This window comes from Sciurus carolinensis, chromosome 3, assembly GCF_902686445.1.
Source record: "Sciurus carolinensis chromosome 3, mSciCar1.2, whole genome shotgun sequence".
Taxonomy (NCBI): Eukaryota; Metazoa; Chordata; class Mammalia; order Rodentia; family Sciuridae; genus Sciurus; species Sciurus carolinensis.
The window spans coordinates 59,052,268-59,077,093 of record NC_062215.1 but is presented as its reverse complement, the minus strand read 5'-3'; the positions used below and the strand labels follow the sequence as shown (position 1 = coordinate 59,077,093).

Below are 24,826 nucleotides of genomic sequence, written 5' to 3'. Positions count from 1 at the left end.
AAGGAACTGCATCCAATAACTAGGGTGATCAGATATTGAGGGTGGGGGGGTTCTTCTAAACTGACTTAGCAGAGCCCTCGCTCAAACCAGACTCTAAAGGAAGCACAAAACTGGGCACAGCAGAAGTGGAGAGTGTGGTGCTCAACCATTACTCAAGGAGATTAGGACAGATCCACACTGAGAAGGGCACAGGAGAGATGTGGGCTGTCCCTTCCATCACAGGCCTGGAGGACAGATGAGCCCCAAACACATGCTGCTGCCAGGTCCCCCTCATCCTTCCTCAGCTCATCCTCCCCAGCTCCATCCTCCCTCCTTCCTCAGCTCTATGTGCACATGGCCACCCCTACCTGGACTGCAAGCTATGAGGCCCAGGCAGAGATCCACTGTGGGCAAGGCCACCGCAGAGCCCCACGAGCTGAGCAATGGAGGCAGAGCCGTCCACAACTCCCCAAACCGGTGTGGACGCTGGCATATAATTATAGCTTGGAGTGGGACTGTTCATAACTCAGGCACAGAGCCACTGCAGAACATGCACAGGACATGGCCCAGACACAGAGCAATAGGGGCAGGGCTGCCACCTCTGCCACCCATGAAAAGAACACTGACACACACCAAGTCTGGAAGGTGGATGCATCTCTAAAGGCTTATGGACGGAGCATCAAGCCAAAAAGTTGTGGGGTTTTTGTTGGTTTGTTGTTATTGTTGCTGTTCTTACTGGGGATTAAACTCAAAGACGCTTTGCCACTAGGCTACATCCCCAGCCCTTTTCATGTACTAATTTTGAGATAGGGTCTCAATAAGTTGCCAAGGCTGTCCTCAAACTTCCAATCCTTCTGCCTCTGCCTCCCAACTCACTGGGATTGCAGGTGTGCGCCACCGTGCCCAGCAAAAGAATGATTCTTTATTTTTTAATATTTTTTATTTTTACAGACTGCATTTTGATTCATTGTACCCAAACGGGGTACAACTTTTCATTTCTATGGTTGTGCATGATGTAGATTCATACCAGTCGTGTAATCACACATGTACATAGGAAAAGATGATTCCTAAGTGGTAAGCCTCTTGGCTGTGGGCTTGCTTGGGACATTACGCCTTCCTGCTTTCCCATTTCTCCCTCTGGAAAGGGACTGCCTATGCCTGCCCCCATTAGTTTTGGAGGCATATACCTTGTGGGACCCTCCAGCAGCACAACAAGAGCAGTTTGATTCAGGATGAATTGTGCCTGAGCCTCACCCTGCTGTGAGGGACATGTTCACCTGTGACTTTGGACTTAGTCATACCAAGTTGGACTTTGGGGACTACTGGAAGGGAACAAATGTATTCTGCATGTTAGAGAATGATGTGTGTTTTGTGAGGAACTGCATGGCCTTAATGATTGGTGACCCCATCCCCCAAGTTTAATGTTGAAATTCATGGAGCACTGGAGAGGGGATTAGGTCAGGAATGCGCTGTCCCTAAGGGTGGCATTAGTGCTCTCCAAAAAGAGGCCCAAGGAGCACAGTTTCTGCCACATCAAAGCACAGTCAGAGGGGATTCTGCAAGCCAACAAGTGGCCATCTTCAGACTCCAAGTCTGCCAGTGCCATGATCCTGGACTACACTCCTGCAGAACTGAGCATGAATGTCAGCTGCATGTTAGTCAGTCTTGCATAACTGCAACAAAATGCCTGAGGCAGCTAATTTTATGAAGAAAAGAGGCCCATTTAACTCAGTTTGGGAACTGCAAAACCATGGCACCAGCCTCGTTCTAGTTCTGGTAAGGGCCCCATGGTGATGGTGACAGGGACCAGAACAGCAGGGGTGTGTTGGAGCAAGCATCACATCTCGAGGGGTGGCAGGTGGGCTCTGGACTCTATAATAACCCTCCCTGAGAACCACCCCTGAGTTCCCAGAGAACTATCTTCATGGATTCGCTGCACTGACCCAGGAACTGCCCTATCATTACACCCAGGAACCTTTGTTAGGGCAGCTAGCTTTCAGCTTTTTCTTTTATGTCTCCAGATTCCCAAGGCTGTCCACAGGTCATCACTCTCTAGCACTCTGACCCAGTCCTGTGGGCCAGCACTGCTATTCTATGCCTGTCACATCTCGCCCCCTGCTTCCTGACAAGCAGTCAGGAAAGAGTCTTGTCATCCCAGGGACTCCTCATCTCCCAAATCCCTTTCTCACATTCTTCCTCCTGGCACCCCAGGAGCATCCCTAGCACAAGACCACACTTTGGTGTAACTGGTCTGGTATTTCTGCCAGCAGGCAGGGATTGGGGACAGCCCCTAATTGGGCACCTCAGGGGTTGCTACTTTCAACCCAGAACTCTGAAACAGGGGCACAGGCAGCCTCTGTCCTGAAGCCCATGGTAACCCCTTTACATTGCCAGGTTCTGATGAGGCTTCTGAAGCTGGACCTGTGTCCACCCAACCTGCTCAAAGGCCTGGGCTTCCTGCCTCTAGAGTCAAAGGTGCCCCTGAGGTTCTTCTGGGCCCACCAGTGTCCTGCAGCCACTTGTGGGACTCAATATGCTCTTTGTTCTGGCAACACTGCCACCGACTAAGCACCAGAAGATTTTTCCCTTTATTTGTTTTTATTTAATTTATTTCATTAATTCATTTATTAGTACCGAGAATTGAACCCAGGTGCACTGACTCCTGAATTACAGACCTATTTTTATTTTACTTTGAGACAGGGTCTTGTGTACCGTCAAACTTTTGATCCTCCTACCTCAGCCTCCGTAGGTGAGGGAGTTACAGTCCTGTGTCACTGTGCCTGTAGGTGGCTTTTTAAAGAATCCTCAGCATCTTGCCCTGACTTCTAGCTCAAAGGTTTGTGAAAAATGAGGAGGGGTGGGGAATGGGGGCAGGAACGATAGTAGAATGAATCAGTATCACCCTATGAACATATGTAACTATATGACTGGAGGGATTCTACACCATGTACAAACAGAAGGATGAGAAATTATACTCCATCTATGTATGATGTACCAAAATGCATTCTACTGTCATAGAACTAATTAGGACAAATAAAAAACATATTTTTAAAATAAAAAAACACGAAGATCTCTTAAAATTCCCTTATTTTCCGTTTCAAGTTATATTAAATAAATATTAGTAAAGATAAACCCACAACTTGCCTTGGCATCGCCCACCTGGCCCTCGATGTTTCCTAGAACCATCTACTGGCCGCCAGGTCTCCTTCAGCCATCCTCTGGCCTGCGACGTTTCCTTCTTGAACAGTTGGTGGCGCGCGCGAGGTTTCCTTCTGGAACCTTTGGCTGCGCGCGCAGGCCACGGGACAGCGGAGCACGCGGAGGCGCGGACTGCCCACTTCCCTGCTCCCCTCAGGGGGCAGTGGCGGGCAGTCTGTGGGTGGGGGCCATGCAGGCTTCACAACTAGGCTGGGGTGCAAAAAGCCTGGCGCCCCCAGCAAGGGATGCAGCTCCCTCCCCCAGGTTTCTGACCCAGCAGGGCTCTAGCTTGAGGAAGTGCCTGCTGCTCTGGAGCCTCTTCTTCCTGGCCATGCCTCTGATCCCAGCCACCTGGGATGCTGAGGCAGGAGGATCTCAAGGTCAGGGCAGCCTGTGCAATTTATGGAGATCCTGTCTCAAAATAAAAAGGGCTGGGGAGTGCCGCTCAGTGGTAGGGCACCCTTGTAGGGGGATGCTCTCCATGCCTCCTTGGCATACTCGACCAGCCCATTTCCATCCAGGAACAGGCTTCTCCCATGGCCAACAGTGGGGGATGTAAGAAAACCAGGGGTGAATGGGATTTGAGATTGGCCAGCCCCCACTGCTAGGCAAGGGAGACTGCAGCAGTGAGGAATGGGGACAGTGGCAGTTGCTAGGTTATCATTGGCAGTGACCCCAGCAAGGGTTCCCAAGGGGGTCACCTTTGCCCATATAGAGTTTCAAAAACTTGGAAAGTGAGGGCAATGCCTATGAGGACAGCCACCTGACCAGTGGTTGCTAAGTTGCACTACACTTTAAAGGGACACTGAGACCATGCAAGGGTTCATAGGCAGGTAGGATGAGTGTGAAGCTGTGAGAAACAGAAAGTCTGGTGGTCCATTTTCAGAATCTAGTACTTAGTTAGCATCCTGTAAGAGCCAATTGCAGCCATTTTAACTACAGCCCTTCCCTTTTTCTGCCTCCGTTTTAAAGTGAGCCAATCACTGAGATTGTAGCTCTCAAGTGCTTCTTTTCAGAGCAAGGGGCAGTGTTGCCTTAGGGATAAAAAGAGGCAGCCTGCCCTTGCAGGGGTTCTTGCTCTCTAGACTGTTCCATAGCACATCCTTCTTCAGAAGTAATATTTGCCTTGCTGAGTAACTTGAGCTGTGCCTGATTTCTTGCGGCATGGGGTATTTCCAACAAAGGGACAAACCCTCCTGAAGGTCCAATGCAGCTGCAAGGCAGGCACTGCAGGGAGAGGGAACATGGGGTGGAGATACTGGGTGACTGAGGGGACTCAGAGCCTTCCAAGCTGACTCTTGCCCCACTGGCTACAGGTGCATTTGAATATCAGCTGCCCCAACCCTCACCATGCACTCTGTGCCCTGGACTGAGTGGGGAGACAGCTTGGTTTTATTATTATTTACCACCTCTCAGGCGCACCATCCAGGGACTGGCCTTTAACAAGCGGGCCTGGGGGGCACTCCATCCTCCAGCCAGTCCTGCTGGGATTCACTCCTCATACTGCACGAGATACACCTATACTAAAACTTATACTAAATTCATGTTTCTCTCAAACTCAGATCCAACCAGTGCCGTCTGCCGAGGCAGGTCCAGGGACTGTCAGGTTCCGTGACTTCATCTTGTGGGGAAAGCATGAGGTCCACCTCTTCAGGGATGAGTTCGATCTAAGGGGCAGGACAGAAGCATCTGAGATGTGGCCAGGGCCTCTGACTTCTCCTGCTTCATTTGACATCCCCATGGCTACCCCAGTGGCTGACGCCCTGCTGTCTCAGCCACAGCCTGCCCTGCCACCTGGATGGGAACTTAACCTCTCCTCTGGGCAGTGGCATGGCCTTCCTCCCTCAGCCATGTTACCCTCGGGGCCAAGGCCACAGGATGACTCCAGGCCTTGGAAACAGCAGGATAGGGCACAGAGAAGGATTCAGAGTGGGGGTGGGGGGGTGCTGTCGGGGGTGCTAGCGGTAGAAGTGTGGAACCCATGTATGTTCTACAAAGCCACCTGGGCAATCACAGCACTGGAGGTACTTTTGGAGGTGTGCAGGGGGACACCAAAAGTAAACATCCAGCAAGATGGCATTCCTTTCATTTGAGGGCACTCTGGTCCAGGATCCCCAGAGAAGGAACCCTCCAGACCCGTCCTGATCAAGAGCCTTCCCTTGAGCAGGAATCATACCAGATGCCGAGAGGGAAGCTCCCAGGCTGGAAGGTGCTCCCAGGAATACCTTACTGTTACCTCGACAAGGGGCTCCCCCTGTCTCAGGCTTGAAGCTTTGAGTGGTGTAATAAGAGTGGGGAGGGTGTGGAGAATGGTCCCTCATTCGTCCAGGGCCTTTGTCAGAGCCACTGGCCAGTGGCGAGCATGCCCTGGTTTTTTACTTCCACCCTTCTCTACTGTGTGAGCACTCGCGGCTGCAGCTGCAGAATCAAATTCATTAAAAACATGGCCACTGAACACACTTCTTGGTTTCAGTGGATTTTGTACCTGTGGCCTTCCCAGCAGCACATGAGTCTGTTCCTGGGGTCCATGAACATGAGCATGTGTGTGGCTGTGGGAGGCTTTCCTGGGGCTGCCACAGGGAGTGCAGGGGGGCTTTCAGCCTGTCCACCATGAGGTGACTGGAAGCCATGCTCCTTCTGAGCACCGGCCCCACCAGCTGACTGCCATCTTGACACTAAAATTCTCTGGTGGACACTAGGACCTTGACTTATATGTCAGTCTCAGGGGTGTTCCTTTTCTGCCACAGGCTGTCCTGTCCTGTGAACACAGGGATTATTGTCGTTGCCATATCTGCCATTTGCCACCAGAGGGCAGGGTGGCACCAGCTCTGCTCCCTGTGATCCTGAGGCCCTGGTTCTGTGAAGCCACAGTCACCCTGGATTTGATGGACAAAACATGCCCCCGCACACCATGTGCACACACACACAACCCAACACACGCACTCAACACAATACTACAGTTCACTTGCCACGAAATACACCATCCTTTACAAATCATTGTTCAAAAAACACATGGCACATACAGCACCCAAAATTCACACACAAACGCAGCAGGAACAAGACATACACACATCACATACACCACACACGTACACATCACACTGCATACCCACACCATACTTTCAATACTATTGAGGCTTTGTTGTAGTACATTATATGGTCACTGTTTGGAAACATCTATGAACATGTGTCCTTGTGTCCTGTGGCTGAGATCATGGTTCCTGTGCCATGTTGGGGGGCATGGGGGCCCTTAGGACGTAGAAGTGGGGCTTGCACTGTCCTGGTAATCACCCTCCTAGACCCTGCTGAGCCCCTGCTGTCCCAGCTGCCACTGGTGATACACTGAGGGATCAGGGCTCAGCCCTCCTACTGCCAGTCAGCTCAGGTCACACCTGGGTGCCCACAAGACAGCAGCCCCACCACACAACTCAGAATCCCCAGGCCCTAGAGCTGTGGGCTTCCCCTCACCCATGAGCCTTTCCTTCTGCTAGTCTGATGCCAGGGGCCTCCCACTCAAAGACTTTGCCCTGTGTCCTTCACGTTTCTCCAGGGAGCTGGACTCTGGCTGCTGCCTCCTGGAATGCAGATCTGGGGAGGGGGGTATTAACCATAGGCTGGGGCTTTAGGGTGGGGCTCAGAGGCCCTCTTCTCTGGACTCTCCCTCCAGCCCTGACTGTGCCCAGCAACCCACCTTCAAGCTCAGGATCAACTTGGGGTGGTCTGGGTAGGTGGGTTCCCCATGCCCTTAGGAGGACTTGCTGTGGTGGTCTGGCACAGTGGGAGAAGGGAAGAAAGTGAGGAGTCCAGGAGGGGACTGAGACCGTGGACTTTGGTCACTGCAGGTTCAGGGTGCTCATGACCACCAGTGTGCAGAGGACATGGACACGGCCTCAGTGAGGGGCCCAAGGTCAGCAGGATTCTTGGGAGTCCCAGTAGGGGAGCAGTCATGGGGGAGGACCTTTTGTATTCCTGGGGCCCAAGAATCAGGAGTCTCTGCTGACTGGTTTGGAATGTTCACCAGCATCAGAAATAAGACAATATACAAAGGAAAAATGAATTTAATCACAATTTGTCCCAACCAGAAGAAGAAGCTCATCTGCCACAGCCCATCCCATAGGAACTCTGACATTTAAAGGATACAAGCCTAGAGACACAGATATGTAGACCTGCTAGGCAGCATTATCAGTTCCCTCTAGCCCTGCGTTCCTTCCTGGGACAGGGTTTTGACTTGTCTAAAGCTTCCATCCTGAGCATGGGAAGTTTGCCTGCAAGGACATTGGAAGGAAATGCCAGGGACTGAGAACAAAGCAATTTGGAGCTTCTTGGAAATTTCCCGAGTTTAACTGGGCACCATCAAAGTCCTGTACCTTGTCCTTCCTGCAGGATTGAGGGATATGGGGCTCCCTGTCATCTTGCCATTTATTACCGGGTTGGTGCTGTGATCCCCTTGAGGGAACCCAGAGCTTCTCAGTGAAAAGAGCCAACCTGCAAAGATGCCCACACTTCAACTAGTGGAGGACATGGAAACCCTGTTCCCAAGCCTGGGCAAGGGCTACTTTGGGTAGTTTGGCACTTGGCCAGGTTCATTCTGGCAATTCCCCTGTCTCTGAATAATTTTTTCTGAAGACATCACTGATTGTCCACCAAGCAGTCTGGACCCATGTGGCAGGGATGACTTGTCCTGTCCTTTGTTCTGATCTGGTCTCTTGTCAGAGGGGAAGTGACAGACTGTTAAGAGTCAGGGTCAAAAGACAAATCTGAGCAACAAAACAGACTTAGAGTGGTTCATAGGCTATGGTTTTACCTGGAGTCCTGAAGCACCTGCTTGGGGTCCACCAGGTGCATCAGCGTGTGGATTTGCAGTGGTGGAGTGGTCATGGGCAGCATCTGCCTTCCTGCCCATACCTGGCCAGGTTCCCCGGCTGCAAATTCTCAGGAACCCCTTTCACCTCATGGGGCTCCACTTCTCTCCAGGGCTCTATCCACTATGAAGGTCACTGAGAATTACTGTGAGAACTTGGGGCTCAGAATAGGTGCTCAGACCTACCTCCCACCTCATTCCCCATCCTGCCTCCCATGTGTGCATGGAGAACTTTGTTGTCTGAGTCCCCACACTCTCCTCTTTCACCCTTGGACTACCTGCACCTCAGTGCTGTTCCCAAACCTGGACATATTCTCCATTGGTAGAGCTAAGTGCTCTGGCATCTCCTCTGCTTTCCCCTCCCCCTTCAAATGTGTGGATCCTGCAGTTCTAGGTGGGATTCCATCTGTGCTCAGGTGCAGGCTCCCAGAGGATCCAGCTGTGGAGTAAATGAGGCATCAGCGCAGTGACCAGGTGACCCTAACATTCAGGGTCTTAGGGAAAACATTGTATCTGCAATTAAATTCTTTCTTTACTCTGTTACAAAACAGCACACATTCTGTGCAAACCTCGGGGAAGATGGAGAAGATGAGAGCAGGAGGAATTGATGGGCTGCTTGGCGGTGAACTGGAGACCTTAGCCCTGAGTCATGCGGGCATCTCTGTGTCTGTGAAGTGGGAGATGGAAGCCAGCAGAAGCTGTAAATTCTTGCTCATTCCACTGCCAAAACTCACCTGGAAGTCACGTGGTAGGTGCCTCCACTGCACCTCTGACCAGGGCTGGACATGGCCCTCACATCCACTCCACTTGGCAGGGTGGAGCCAGGCCAAGTGGGTGCAGGCCAGGGACATCTGTGGTCTGGATTTTCCATGAGAGTAACGCTGCCTTTGCATCTGGAGGATGGTATGCATTTTTATTTACCTTTCATTACAACCACTTCTTCCCTGAAGGGCCACAAGCACCTCTCAGATCAGTGTCATTTCTCGAACCACAGATCCTTTGTTTTCTAGTTACAGTCCCCATCATTCTGTCCATTTCATCTGTGGACTAGACCCATCATGTCCGGCCTGGAAAGGACCACAATCTTCAACCACGTTCCAGTCAAAGAAAAAGACTACCCCAGCACTCCCATCCTATAAAGACTCAGGAGACTCCCAGAACCTGCCAGAAGGTCACTCCAGAAGAGACCTGGGAACTCATCCCGGGTTGCATCTCAGTGTGCACGAGTCTTCCACTGAGTGTGATCACTGGGTTAAAATCCATACAGTCTGGTGCAGTGGCCATGCCTGAAATGCCAGCTATGGGAGGATGAGTTAGGAGGATCACATGTTTGAGGCCAGCCTGGGTAACTTAGTAACATCCTGTGTTGAAATTAAAAAGAACAAATGTCTGGAAGAGTGCCCCTGGGATCCATACCCAGTACCGCAAATCAACAAATACGTGTATGCTTTTTAAACATCCATACACTGATGTGCCAAGAGCGAGCATCAGGGCCCAGGTTGATCCCAGATCTGCCTGTGGAGGAAGCAAGTATCCAGCACCACCATGCCTGGCTGTCCTGCCTGCCACAGCTGTCAGCTGAGCTCACCTCTAGTGTGTCTAGGACAGGGTTGCCCTGGTCTTTATCTTGGCATTTGACCTTGGCTTGTCTTGGCTCACCTCAGCCCTAGACTTGGTCTGGGCTTTGGTTTTAGTCTTGAATTGACCCTAGGCCTTGTGTTCTATCCTGCTCTATACACACAGGTTTCTATGTGCTCCTAGATTTAACTTAAATCTAGGTATGTCCGAGTCTCTGAATGAGCCCACAACACATGGGGTTCCCTTGGGGACAACTGCTTTTTACATGGCGCCTGTCATTTCACTGGAAAACCCAGGCAGAATAGCCTTTCAGGCAACAGGACAGGACCTGGCTCCTCCTCGACCTCCTCCTGTCTGCATTCTCACCTGGAGGGTGCTGGTAGCACCACACAGAGCATAGTCCAGGGGCAGATGGGCCTGGGCTCTGGTAACTGCTCTGCCCCTGGTGGCTTGGGTGACACTGGCAAAGTCACATCAATGCCCTGAGCATCCTGTGCCATTTGGACACTGAGGCGATCATTGCTCCCTTATAGTCTTGAGGCAGATGGTCCATGACATCAGGTGTATCAAGCATCCTGCCTGCCTCAGGTCAGAAAAGGAGCCCTCAGCAAATGAAAGCACTGCCCTCCCTGGACTTAGCACCTGGATAGAGCTGGGAGCCCTTCCTGCTCTCCTCCATTGTGGGAGCCCTCAAGTTGGCGCCCACTCTGGTTGCCTCCCCTCCCAGTGCCCTGTGGTTCCTGTCTCTACACCCATCACTTGCTCTTTGCTCATATTCTCTTTCTCCCCACATCTAATTCCACAGCCTGGTTCACAGGCTCGAGAACCCCCCCAAAGAGGCTCAGTTCCACCTCTTGGGCTGGGTCCTTGGGCAGGATGCCAGTTCTACATCTCAGGGAGGGCCCAGCCTGGTCAGGAGGGTGATGGTGCCAGCTCCGTGGTGGTGCCCTGCTTGAGGCTGGCACCCAGGCCTGACCAGGGCACTGCCGAGGGATGAACACTTGCAGAAGAATGCGACAGGGCTGCTGGGAGAGTGGTGCAGGGAGTGGCAGGCAGCAGTGCCGGGCTCTCCAGACACAGGGCAAGCAGCCAGCAAAAGCCCTCTGTGGGAAGGACTACAATCTAGCATCTAGCAGACAAAGGGACATTCCCTGAAGACCCAGCTAATGAATCACACAGAGTATTCCACGAACACATACCCGTGGATAAATGCACACAACACCATGGTCAAGACTTCAGAACTAAAATGTACAGAGGTGGGGGTGCCTCGGCCTGAATCCAGGTCTGTTCCTGCTCTCTGTGGCCTTCTCTGCAGCTGTACCACAGGCCTGCACACTCTGTCCAGCCTCTCTTTCACCTTCACTATTAATCACACAAATGTTTCTTCCCTTGAAAAGAAATTTCCATATAAAATGAACCACACATTTCTTGGGCACACTCTGCCTTACTGGATAAACACCCTCCTCCTGATCCTTTGAAGTGCTTTACAATTTCTAAAAGTGGTTAAGTGAGCAGAGTTTCTTCTGATTGCTCCGTCTGCATCACTGAGCCCAAGGAATGCGAGCTGGGTTTTGCTTTCAAAATACTTCCTACTGGCTTGTTGGGTGTGTAGTATATTTGGAAATGTCCACTTCAACTCATTCTCATTGGCACTTGATATTTTCATTTTAAGAAAGGTCTGCAATCAGGAGGCTAAGGTCTGACCTCCCTGTTTGACTTTTTTTTTATTGTAAACAAATGAGATACATGTTGTTTCTCTGTTTGTACATGGCGTAAAGGCATATCATTTGTGTAATCATAAATTTACATAGGGTAATGCTGTTTGATTCATTCTGTTATTTTTCCCCTTCCCCCACACCCCTCCCACCCCTCTTTTCCCTCTATACAGTCTTTCCTTCCTCCATTCTTGCCCCCCTCCCTAACCCTAACTCTAACCCTAACACTAACACCTCCCACCCCCATTATGTGTCATCATCCACTTATTAGTGATATCATTCGTCCTTTGGTTTTTTGAGATTGGCTTATCTCACTTAGCATGATATTCTCCAATTTCATCCATTTGCCTGCAAATGCCATAATTTTATCATTCTTCATGGCTGAGTAATATTCCATTGTATATATATACCACAGTTTCTTTATCCATTCATCAATTGAAGGACATCTAGGTTGGTTCCACAATCTGGCTATTGTGAACTGAGCAGCTATGAACACTGATGTGGCTGTATCTCTGTAATATGCTGATTTTAAGTCCTTTGGGTATAGGCCAAGGAGTGGGATAGCTGGGTCAAATGGTGGTTCCATTCCAAGTTTTCTAAGGAATCTCCACACTGTTTTCCAGAGTGGCTGCACTAATTTGCAGCCCCACCAGCAATGTATGAGTGTACCTTACTCCCCACATCCTCGCCAACACCTGTTGTTGCTTGTATTCTTGATAATCGCCATTCTAATTGGGGTGAGATGGAATCTTAGGGTGGTTTTGATTTGCATTTCTCTTCTTACTAGAGATGTTGAACATTTTTCCATATTTTGTTGATTGCTTGTAGATGTTCTTCTGTGAAGTGTCTATTCATTTCCTTAGCCCATTTGTCGATTGGATTATTTGTATTCTTGGTGTAGAGTTTTTTGAGTTCTTTATAGATTCTGGAGATTAGTGCTCTATCTGAAGTATGATTGGCAAAGATTTTCTCCCACTCTGTAGGCTCTTTCTTTGCATTACTGATAGTTTCCTTTGCTGAGAGAAAGCTTTTTAGTTTGAATCTATCCCAGTTATTGATTCTTGCTTTTATTTCTTGTGCTATGGGAGTCCTGTTGAGGAAGTCTGGTCCTAAGCTGACATGTTGAAGCTCTGGACCTACTTTTTCTTGTATAAGATGCACGGTCTCTGGTCTGATTCTGAGGTCCTTAATCCATTTTGATTTTATTTTCATGCATGGTGAGAGATATGGGTTTAGTTTCATTCTGTTGCATATGGATTTCCAATTCTCCCAGCACCATTTGTTGAAGAGGCTATCTTTTCTCCATTGCATATTTTTGGCCCCTTTGTCTAGTATGAGAAAATTGTATTTATTTGGGTTTGTATCTGTGTCCTCTATTCTGTACCATTGATCCACCTTTCTATTTTGGTACTAATACCATGCTGTTTTTGTTACTATTGCTTTGTAGTAGAGTTGAATATCTGATATTGCGATACCCCCTGCTTCACTCTTTCTACTGAGGATTGCTTTAGCTATTCTGGGTTTTTTATTCTTCCAGATGAATTTCATAATTGCTTGCTCTATTTCTGTATGGTACATCATTGGGATTTTAATTGGAATTGCATTGAATCTGTATAGCACTTTTGGTAGTATGGCCATTTTGACAATATTAATTCTTCCTATCCAAGAACATGGGAGATCTTTCCATCTTCTGAGGTTTTCTTTAATTTCTTTCTTTAGTGTTCTGTAGTTCTCACTGTAGAGGTCTTTCACCTCTTTTGTGAGATTGATTCCCAAGTATTTTATTTTTTTCGATGCTATTGTGAATGGGGTAGTTTTCCTAATTTCTCTTTCTGAAGATTCATCACTTATGTATAAAAATGCCTTAGATTTATGTGCATTGATCTTATATCCTGCTACTTTACTGAATTCACTTATGAGATCTAAAAGTTTTCTGGTGGAATTTCCTGGTTCCTCTAAGTATATAATCATATCATCAGCAAATAGGGATAGTTTGAATTCTTCTTTTCCTATTCGTATCCCTTTAATTTCTTTGGTCTGTGTAATTTCTCTGGCTAGAGTTTCAAGGATGACATTGAAAAGAAGTGGTGAAAGAGGGCATCCCTGTCTTGTTCCAGTTTTAAGGGGGAATGCTTTCTGCTTTTCACAATTTAGAATGATATTAGCCATGGGCTTAGCATAGATGGCCTTTACAATGTTAAGGAATGTTCCCACTATCCCTATTTTTTCTAGTGTTTTGAGCATGAAGGGGTGCTGTATTTTATCAAATGTTTTTTCTGCATCTATCGAAATAATCATGTGATTCTTGACTTTAAGTCTATTGATATGGTGAATTACATTTATTGATTTCCTGATGTTGAACCAACCTTGCATCCCTGGGATGAAACCCACTTGATCATGGTGCACTATCTTTTTAATATGTTTTTGTATGCGATTTGCTAAAATTTTGTTGAGAATTTTTACGTCAATGTTCATATCACCCTGATACCTGTTTGACTTTTAATTGAGTTTCCAGGTCTCCAGTCCTAAGGCATCACAAGGGTGGGCAGGTTTACCCAACATCTTGGCTTTCAGTGTATTTTTCTCCTGAAAGTTCCACTGATTGTTCTGACTTCAGGTTCTGAAGAGCTGTGCAGAGCCCAAGCCCAGTTCACACAACAGGTTTGGTTTACTCAAGAGGAATGCAGTGAGGGAGGCTCTAGAAGAGTAATGTGTAGAGAACAGAGGGCCAGCAGGAGTCTGGGGAGGAGAGCAGGCCTGGACACTGGAGGGGAGCAAGGGACACAGCTATGTGGGATGACCCTCCACAGTTGGGCTACAGGACAGATGACGCTGTGGGCTCCAAATCCTCCCTGATCTTCTGTACATGCACGTGTCCATGTGCATTGGGATGTGTGTGCATAAGCCATGAGTGGCCATGAGTATGGCTTGCTCTTTGACCTGTCAGCCTTTCCTGAGTTGCTAGGAGCCAGAAAATGAGGCTCCTGTGCCCTGCTCTTCTGCAGATCTCTCCATCAAGTCTTGCTATCACCCAGGCTCAGGAAACACCTGAATTATGTTCAGATGCAAACACAGTGCTCTACTCCAGATCCATTCCTGGCCATGCACAACTTCAGTTGTATGAAGCATCCACAAAATGGAAATGGGCAACCTCCCTACTGGCGGACTGGTTTGTTGTTTTGTGCGTTGTCTCAAAGTAATGAAGGAATGAAGAAAGGTTAATAATGCAAGAATGTTTATGTATGTAGCTATAAAACTAAGCTTCCAGTTCTCTACACTAGCATCCATTCCACCAAGAACACTCACTTGTCCTGAACAAAGTGGTACACTACACATGAATGTTCTGCTTGCCTTGTTTTTGTCTTATTTATGAATGAAATTATCACCCAACTTTCTTGTCAAAACTATACTCAACTATCAGTCAGTGAACACTGTCAGCAAATTCTCTGTTGAGTTAGATAGCAGTGAAGCATTTACTAAGAGCCTGATCTTGTCCATGGTGGCTCTATGGCAACTGTCAGTTGGCTATGGATACAAGAGTCCTGCCGAAATTGAAGCATTCAGAGGCAGAGGCACTTGATGTGTGGAATCTACAAATGACAGAGGTGCATTTGAAGACCATTTTAAAGCACGTGTCACACATCCTCTGTACCCATGAAGATAATGAGTACACAAGCACTCTTCAGAAAGTCTGCTGATTGACTTCTGCTGGCACCCCATGTAGGTTGCAGGGCCAGGGCCACTGAGGGCCTCTGAAATCCCAGAGGGCTACAGGGTATGGTGCACCACTGGCTGGCCCATTCCACTCAGATACTTTTCCCTCACACAAGCTATGTCTGGAGCTTTCGTTCCTCTCCTCAATGATGCTCCTCCCACTGGTTACAGAGCAGAACATGATGAGTATGACCCCAAAATGCTGGGACTAAAAATGGGGAAGAAGTTACACTCAACTCCCAACCTGGGAAAGAGTCCAGGTGACAGAAGAGGAAGACCATGAGGCTGACATTGGCTATCATCAGAGTGAATGAGAGCTGAGGAACGACAAGAAGAGTGCATGGGAGGAGGACAGAACACCTGATCCCAGTCTTTCCAAGGAAGGGCACTAGGAAGGAGGCAGCCTTTGCAGAAAGAGGCTCAGAGGTGGGTTCAGGAGATCTCTGCCTCAGGGCTTCTAACCTCAGGACAGCCAGCTCTGGCTCAGTACAGAAAGACACCCTGCAGAAAGTTTGTCAGCAGCCACAGATCTACTCACTGAATGAGCATAAATAACAACCCAGTCAGGACAAATATCTCCATGAATGATCATAAGCTGGGGAGATGAAGGCCCACCACAGGTTTAGAGTAATCACACATGAGAGGCAGCCAAGAAATTCAAACCTCTAACATCTTAAGAACCCAAAATAAACCACACAAGAAGTTCTACAAGGGACAGGTGAGAAAGGAAATACTAACTGAACAACAAAGATCTAGGGCACACAGGGAACTGGAGGAAAAACACCCACCATGGTCTCATGAAGAAGTAACACTACAGGGAGGGTGGTGCTCACCAGTAGACCACCAAGGATCAACTGCAAAGAATACAGACCGTGGGAGAGGCCACAGCACACAGAGAAGCCTAAGTACTGCTTGGAAAAGGGCCACACACCCAGGGGACCCAGCACTGATGGGTGAAGAGTGCTCACCCACAGGAACCAAAAGACACTGAGCATGCTGGGTGATGGATGCTCACCCAGAGGACACTGAGATGGAATTTAGGACAAGAACATATGTGGGTAGTTAATAAAGGGTTCAACTTTGTGTCAGAAAACAAGTGAAGATGTCCACTAAAAAATGAGGATAAAAACTAGAACCTGCTAGAGAGATGTGGTCAATGCCATTTAAGAGAAGTCAAAATGACAAATTTGGTTGTAATCACTTGCAGGGGACAAGGAAGTTAATGACCAAGAATGGAAACCTAGACAATGACACATGCAGCTCATGTTGAAAAATGTAAGGCTTCAAATTCTATTTTTGAGGTCAGCAGTCTTAAATGTGTTCAGTGTTGATACATAGTGGAGCACTGGCATGTTCAAATTCCACATTCTTCAATCTTTGACATCATAATAAGATTCCCTTTCCTTCATGGAATCATCATATGTGTTAAATAAGATCATGGATGTAAAGATTATTGATAACTTGGAAAAACCAAGGAGGGAAAGGTGATCTTTAAGAGTGAAGATAAAAGCAGACTCTGGCCTCCTTGACCATGCTTGAGGAAACAACATTTAGGGCCCCAAGACGACTCAGTTTCCAGCAAATACAAACTAAACTGCTATAAGAAAGCAAATATAATGTGCATTTAAATACAGATCAAGTAAAAAGGAAGGGAAATGCAGACATGAGAAGAAAAAAAAAGTAAAAAAGGTTAAGAGAACCTTGCTCAAAAAGAGATTTCTATTTAGGAATGAAAAGTTCAATTTGTAAGAGTGAGTGCTGACCCAAGTTGTTTGAATCTTAGCACTGACCTAGGAGAAGAGACTATCATTTAAAGCTGAGTTTCAGTTTTCAAAATGAACACATGATAAATTAGTGGTTTAAGAGCTTCAGACAGAAATTTAAATTTTTCAAAAAAGGAATGCAGCATCATATTGAAGTCTGTGAATTGTTTCATTCTTTTCTCTTGCCATCAACTCCAATGTACCACGTCATGTATATTCTACATTTCGTTCTCTTGCTACTTCATCCACTCCTATCAAAAGACCACATTCCTAGTCCAAGATGGCATCTTATCTCACCTGAACTATTGAATCAATCTCTCAAGTCATGTCCCTGTTTATATGCCTCAATACCCTTTACCTTCAATATGCTTCATATATGCAGTAGCATTCTAAGTAGAAATCTGACCAACCCTCTCCTGATTAGTGCTTCAGAGGACTGGCATTGCTCTTAAGATAACATTCCTTTTGAGGGCACAAATGTTGCTTTATTATCTGATCTGCATTTACCTCCACTCTCTCACCTGTCTCCATAGTGACTCTTGTAATCCACTCTGCAACAATGCTGAACTTAATAGAATTGCAGACTCGCTGTTCTTCCTATCACTTTGTCCATCTGCTCCCTCTTCACCTAGCTTACCTACACTTACTTTCAGGCATATTATATGACACTTGCTAAGCTAAAACTTCCTGTGTCCACATATTAGGTGAGTCCTCAGAAGTTTCCACAGCATCTATTCTCATGTAATACCACTCATGTCCTGACTAGAGATGGATAGCTGACTCCTCAACAGGTTGTGAACTTCAAGCAGGAAAGGTACCTGATGTGGCCAATGTTTCAGCAATATTTGTGGCCAATGTTTCATCCCTTCGACTTTAATGAAGTCAATTCCCCTTAAGTAGAATAACTGCTACTTTTGTCCTCCCAGAATACAAAACTCTAGACGTTACCACAGCACATTTTGAAACTGTATTACCAACTTCTCAGATGTAGCCTTTTTATTCATGGAAAATATTAGGGTACATCAGATGCCCTGCCCTTTTCAGCAGTACTGATGCCAATGAAACATTCTTATGCTTTAATACACAGGATGCCATCAAATCAATGTGATTAAAATAAATGAGCACATTATGTAAATTATTGTAAAAGAGGACAGAAACAGTTTTGAAAGTTCTCCCTTGAGTCCCTCCTCAGATACCTATATCATATGTGAGAGGTAATTTTATGTGTCAATTTTGCTAGGTCCTGAGGCCAAGTTTTCATTGACTTTTACATTGCCATGAAGATATTTTGTAATGTGATTAACATTTAAATCAGTAGACTTTAATAAAAGCAAATTACCCTCTATTTGTAATGAGCCTTGTATCATCAGTTCAAAAACCTAAGAGGAAAGACAGACTTTATTCTCCTGATCAAGAATTCATCCCTCTGCAAGCTGTATCTATGTTTAAAGGCCAATCACTATTTGGTAGACCAATGCACATCAAAATGGATGAGAGGGCCTTACCAAAGAGAGATGTATTCCCTCCTGAACACCCACAGCAACTTCCCCATGGACTTGGTGGTACTGGCAGGTGTTAGGAGCAGTAGGGCAGCCTATTCATGCCAATCACCTGAACAAAGACCTTGGAATGGGAAACAGGGCCTGCAGCATGGAGGGCCCTTTGGTGGTTGTATGGAAAACTTGGGGCTATATGGATCTGGGATGAACATAGCCCCAATAAGTGAAATCCTAAATAATGCACTGAAGACAGTAGAGAATCACTGCAAAGCAGGGAGGAGGGTGAGTTGGAGGCAGCATCCCTGGGATGGAAAGGGACACTGACTACATTGAGGGTGCTGGCATGTAGCTCATGGGCATAGGCCTGGGCCATGGCATGGATTGAGTGGGCTCTGAGATGGAGTGCATGGGCTCCATAGAGTGAATGGTTTCCAGCATCGAGTGTATGGGCCCAGTAGGCCTTGACCACTTGGCCCCTAGCATCGAGCAATGGGACAGATCAGAGAGTGTGCTGGCTCTGGTGTTGAGCAGAGGGGCAGGTGCCAACATGGGTTTCGGCCTGCAGTACATGGCTGTGCCCATTGACCATATGGGCCAAACAACTGAGCACATGGGCCTGAGCATGGAGTGCATGATGCCCGTTGGTATGGGAGCCAGTCTGGAGTGCATGAGCCTGGAGTGCATGGGAGCCAAGAGTCTTGAGCACATGGGCCTGGAGAGAATGGGCAGCAATATCCTGGGGCACATGGGTCTAACAATGGGCCCAGCCCTAAGCGCTGGCATTGAGTGCATGGATCTGCTCATGGGGGATGGCGGTGGTGCCAGCTTTGACCACACCATTAAGATGGAACATGGAAACTTTGGAGGAAGTTTCACAGGTTCCTTTGGCAGAGCTAGAGGCCATGCTCCTGGGGTGGCCAGAAAGGCCTACCAGATACTTGTGAGAAATCTCCCATTTGATTTTACATGGAATATGCTAAAGGACAAATTCAAGGGCTAGGAATATAGATCAGTTGGTAGAGTGCTTGCCTCTCAAGCATAAGACCCTGTCTATCCCCAGCACTCCAAAAAAAAAAAAAAAAAAAAGAACAAAAAAACAAACCAAGAAAAAATGGACAAATTTAACCAATGTGGCCCCATGCTCTATGACAATATCAAAGGGAAAACAGGATGTCCAAGGGGTGCAGTGTGGTTAAGTTGGACTCGCCAGAGTTTGCTGAAACAGCCTGCTGGATGATGAATGGCGTGAAGTTCACTGGTTGAGAGACTGATGTACAAATCCATAGAAATGCTTAAGCAGTTGCCTTTTTAAAACATCAAAACTAGACCTCTGGATTTGTATTTTTTCTCATTAACCATTATAATTTGTTGGCTGCATCTATAAAGATCTTTAAAAAATTCAATTGCTTTTGGGGTAATGTGAATTACTTTTTTAATGACTGGGGTTCCATTTGACTGAATTGAGATTGCAATGTGCACAATTTTTTTTTGTAGTTGTGGCATCTTGTTGACATAGAATATGACTTTAATAATAAATACCAGGTTCCTGAAAAAAAAAAACTTGGTCCCCAAAGGACATTCCTCCCCTGAAGAAGAATGCTCTTCATTCAAAAGGTTAATCCATCCTGTCCTGGTCTACAGTCTGCTGTCTTTCACTGCAGATTGTGAACTTAGAAATATTCAACATCATATGAACTAGGCTCTTAAATTAATTTGCACACACAATCATACACACACAGATCATAATTCTAGTTGGCCCTAATAAACCCCAGTATGTCAAAAAGCTATTAAAAGAAAGCAGAGGAGGAGCTTTAACAGATGTGGGAAGCTCATTTTGCTAAGATGAAATGAATGAGTACAACCGCAGGTAACTTCATCCTGCTGATGGTGTCCAACACTGCCACATAAACAATATGTGCCCTTGAATACTAGGTGTTAGTATTACAGTAGAAATAGACCAGGTGTAGATCATGCACCTGGTGTCACAATTTTGAATTCCTGGTGAGTGGAATGATCTCATGTATAAGCAGTATATACAGGGACCACAAAGCCCAGACATCACCTGCTGATGTTGTCACTGAAGATCTAACTGTTAAATCTATAGTTCTCAAACTGATTTGTACATAAGAATCACCTAGGGAAGTATTGTTTCTAAAATTTAATAAACATGCAAGTCACCTGGAGATTCTGTTGAACACCTAATCTTGTTCTGTAGCTCAACTTCAGAATTTTAAATGAACACCAAGCTGATGTCAGTACTGTTGTCACTGAATTGCACTTGAGTAGCAAACACCCACATTGTCATTAAAGATACAGGTTAGTGAGCCCCTTCAGATAAATTTAATCATAATCTGTGACAGGAGGCCTATGTAAAGCTTTTTAAAACTCCATAGATGAACGTAAGCTAAAGAATTTTCATGAATCATTATAGCACTGAACACTTATTCGTAAGAATATTTTATGTGCAAATGATACAATCATTACAAGTACACTGGACAATGTTATAATAATGAACATTATTATTAATAAAGTATGAAAATATTGAATTACTTAAGCCATGTGAGAAAATCTTGGAAGGAAAAAGATAGAAAACGGGAAACTTAACAAACCTGAATTATTCTGCAGAACATTGTAGAACCTGGGAATTCAAGACAATCACATTCAAATGATGACAAGAACTCATTCACTCCCCTATTAACTCACCCAGGGTGGTTGATTATGACTCCAGGACACTGATCCTGGATCCTGTTTATTCCTTAGAGGCACAGGAAGTAACGGCCTCTGTAGTCTTCACCTAACTGCACCATCCCTTCTCATTCTTCCCCTTCAACACAAAAGAACCCAAGGAGCTCTGCATCCCAGAGGAGTACTGATGCTGGAGGACCTCTCAGAGACAAATTATCCCAGAGTCCTGCAGTGGTGACTTATGACAGCCTATGTTCACACCTGTTCCCCCATCCTTTGGGGGAAGGTGAAGATGAGGTGAAGATGTACAGGACAGATGCTTTCTTATTCCCTGTGTAGGGAAGAAGCAGGAGACCTCAGTGGCTGCAGCCTACATTTCAGGAGGAAGGATGAAGGAGGATGGCTTCAGAGACAGCAAGATAATCAGGGATGACACTGTGACTGTCCCAAAATATCTTAGGAGTTTAAGAGTTTAGGCTTTATCCTTTGGAACACAGAAAACCACTAGTGAATTTCAGTAGAATGCCACCATGTAACTCTTGTTTCAGGAACACTGCAAGGATGGAAGAACCTATTATTACTTCCTATCTTGCTGTCCACAGTTCCTAAGAGAGAAAGAAATGCATTTAACAAGCATCAGACTCCTATGATTAAAACACATGCGGATATAAAGAAATCAGAAAAATAAGAAAAAATAAACTTCTGAGACCAAGTCCAATAAATCCTTCCTCACATAGGGTTGAAAAATTAATTGACTTTGCACTACATTTGACTCATTTTCTGTGGAACTCCTTAAGAGCATCTAGCACAATCTTTATCCCTTCCTCAATCTATGTCATGCCACTTCCTAAAACCAAGATATTTCTTTCTCAGCATTTGATTGGGAAGCCAAATTTGGCACATATAATTCATTTTCTCAATATCCAATCCTCACTGGCCATCATGAGCTGGAGGATCTTCACATAATGACACATTGCAAATTTGCTTCCTCGGTACCTGCATCCTTATTGGTGTTGCCTCTATTGGGTTTTGTAGTTTTCATTAATGTTTGTTAATGGACTTGAAAATACAAAGTGCCACCCAAACTGTTCCCAGGATTTCAGTTGTCACCTTCTCTAATCCAGTTGTGCAGAGTAACAAAGTTTCCCTTTGCTGATCAATATCAACTACCCCATGCACAGGAGCAACTCTGCTGTTTGCACATTAGCTTGCACATGAATCAGAAAGTGATCAAATAATAGTCTAAAGGATTTTTATGTCCCTTGGCAGAAGAGCATGTCCCTTAAGAACTATACACTTCTGGTGTACTATTCTAGTTTTCTCAGTCTCTTATTTCAATCCATGTTGCAATGATCACAACTGACTTTAGTGGCTACAACTTGAAAGCAGTGCATATCTGCTCCATGTGCATCTTGGCTTTTGTTTTGGGACATCTCAGCCTCCACAGAGTAGGATGTCACAGGTAATCTCCTCAGCACTCATACAAACATTAAGATTGATGATCCATTTTCTCTGAACTTTTGTACAGAATGGAAGTGTGGATTAAAATTTAAAAATTTGAATATGGAAGTCCAATTTTTCCATCACTATTTATTAAAGAGGCCATTATACTAGCTTTCTACCAGTACAATGAAATATCTAGTACAGTCAACTTATAAACAGGTTCATTTAAGCTAACAGTTTGAGGGGTTCAGATGCCAAATGACTGCCATGGCAGACCAGCCCTTGTATTATCCCCTCATGTTGTAGGATAGGGATGGCAGAGAACATGGAGAGGAAGGAGTGCATCTCCAACTGGAATGGAGAGTTCCACAATCCTTTTCAAAGTCATCCACGATGACCTGAGGACTTCCACAAGGTCCTGCCACTAAACTACAGCAACTCTGAATACTGCAGTCCTGAGTCTAGGTCTTTACATATGGACCCTTGTGGGGGAGGGGGTTAGTCAACATTAAACCAATAGTAAATTAGATATAAGAAAAGACTAGTGACAATATCTAATCATAAAATAGAACTATTAAAACAACATACTGTAATAAAATTGTCTTAGACATCTATCTCTCTTTTTCCCTGTGTCCCTAAATAGATAGTACTATATTCATTCTTCTTCTCTTGTCATTGGATATAGATAATAATGGGAAAAATCCAAACTTTCATCTCATAATTCTTACTCCTGCGCCTGACCATCCAGTCAGAACACTAAAACCTGTTCTATGCCTTCTTCCTGACCATGTAGCTTGCCACATGATGAGGGGAACTCTTTATCATCATCCTCGTTCATCTGGACTCCCATCTCCACACACTCATGTATTTGTTTCTCAACATCTTTGTCTTTCTCTGACCTCTGGTTCTCCTCTTTCGCAATGCACAAACTGCTACAGAACATGCAGAATCAATTTCCATCTATCCCCATGCAGGTTGCCTGACCCAAATTTACTTCTATTTTTTGGAGACCTTGGGAACTTCAAGGTCCTATGACCAGTATGGGTCATCTGCTTTCCCCTGCACTCCTCCACCATCATAAGTCCCAACCTCTGTCTCTCCCTGGTGGCGCTGTCCTGGGTGCTGAACACATTCTGTTCCTTGTTGCATACTCTGCTAATTCCCAGATAGTCCTTCTGGGCAGACAATGTGATCCCACAGTTTTTCTGTGAAATATCCACCCTTGTGAAGCTTGCCTGCTCTGACTCTCATGTTAATGTGTTGGTGATATCCATTATAGGAGGATTGTCATCATCCCATTCTTACTCATTCTTGTGTCGTACACAAGGATTGTATCCTTCATTCTCAAGGTCCCTTCTGTTTGAGGTATCTGTAAGGTCTTCTCCACCTGTGGTTCTGACCTCTCTTGGTGGTGCTGTTCTATGGAACAGTCATTGGTCAGTACTTATGTCCATCAGCTAATAATTCAACTGTGAATGATACTGTTGTGTCTCTGAAGTACACAGTCATGGCTCCCAAGTTGAACTTCTTCATCTGCAGCCTGAGAAACAGACACATAGCAGGATCCCTAGGAAGGGACCTTTGTAGGAAGAAAATTCCCTTGTGTGAGAAGGGCTTTTAACATGATTTTCACATTAATATTAGTGACATTAATATTGGAATATTTGCCCACACTTTTCCCTCATGATGGGAACTTCGGTTGAAGTAGCATACTACATAATTGTTCAACAGGCAAAAGAAAGGAGTTTTGGCTGAGTAGTGAACTAGAGAAAGTGGTCTTGGGGACCTGGCTTTGCCCTCCTCTTTGTCTTTCCCAGGTTATGCTGGAGAAGCCTATGTGAAAGCTACATTTTGTGTGCTCTCCAGTTCTTACATTATTAAATTATTCCTAGGCCTTTCAATTTTTTCTCAAATCTGTTTTGAATAAGATATCTTTTTAAAATAGTGCTCCATAATCTCAGATTGATACTCAATAACCTCCCAGTATCTCAATCTCCCAGCAAACACCTAGAGTCTCCTATTAATATTACTACACAAATTGTCATCATTCTCTCTCCTAACTTTCCTATTCACCTTATTTATTTTCATGTTTACATTGCCTTTTATTTCCTGTCCTATCAACATTTTTCTAACTCCTTGTACAATTCTGTTAGTAAACAATTTTGTGTTCACCTGTAATTAACTAATTCACAATCTCTAGAATTTACTGACCCAGAATAGGTCGAAAAGGTAGAGGCTATAGGAAAATTTTAATTTTTTAGGTTGCACTTCTTCTTTTATTTTGATTTTGCAGAAGCTTCTCCTGTGTTTTATTATACCCCATGAAAATTCAAAGGAAGTAGAGAAGACATTATGATTTATTTGAAGACTAAAATCTATCATCAACTTTCC

The 24,826-nt window shown here is 45.6% G+C and overlaps 1 pseudogene; it reads left to right on the top strand.

Annotated features, from left to right (window-relative positions):
* Nucleotides 1-18,159: 18,159 nt before the first annotated feature.
* On the top strand, nucleotides 18,160-19,603 carry LOC124981166 (heterogeneous nuclear ribonucleoprotein M-like; annotated as a pseudogene).
* Nucleotides 19,604-24,826: the final 5,223 nt, after the last annotated feature.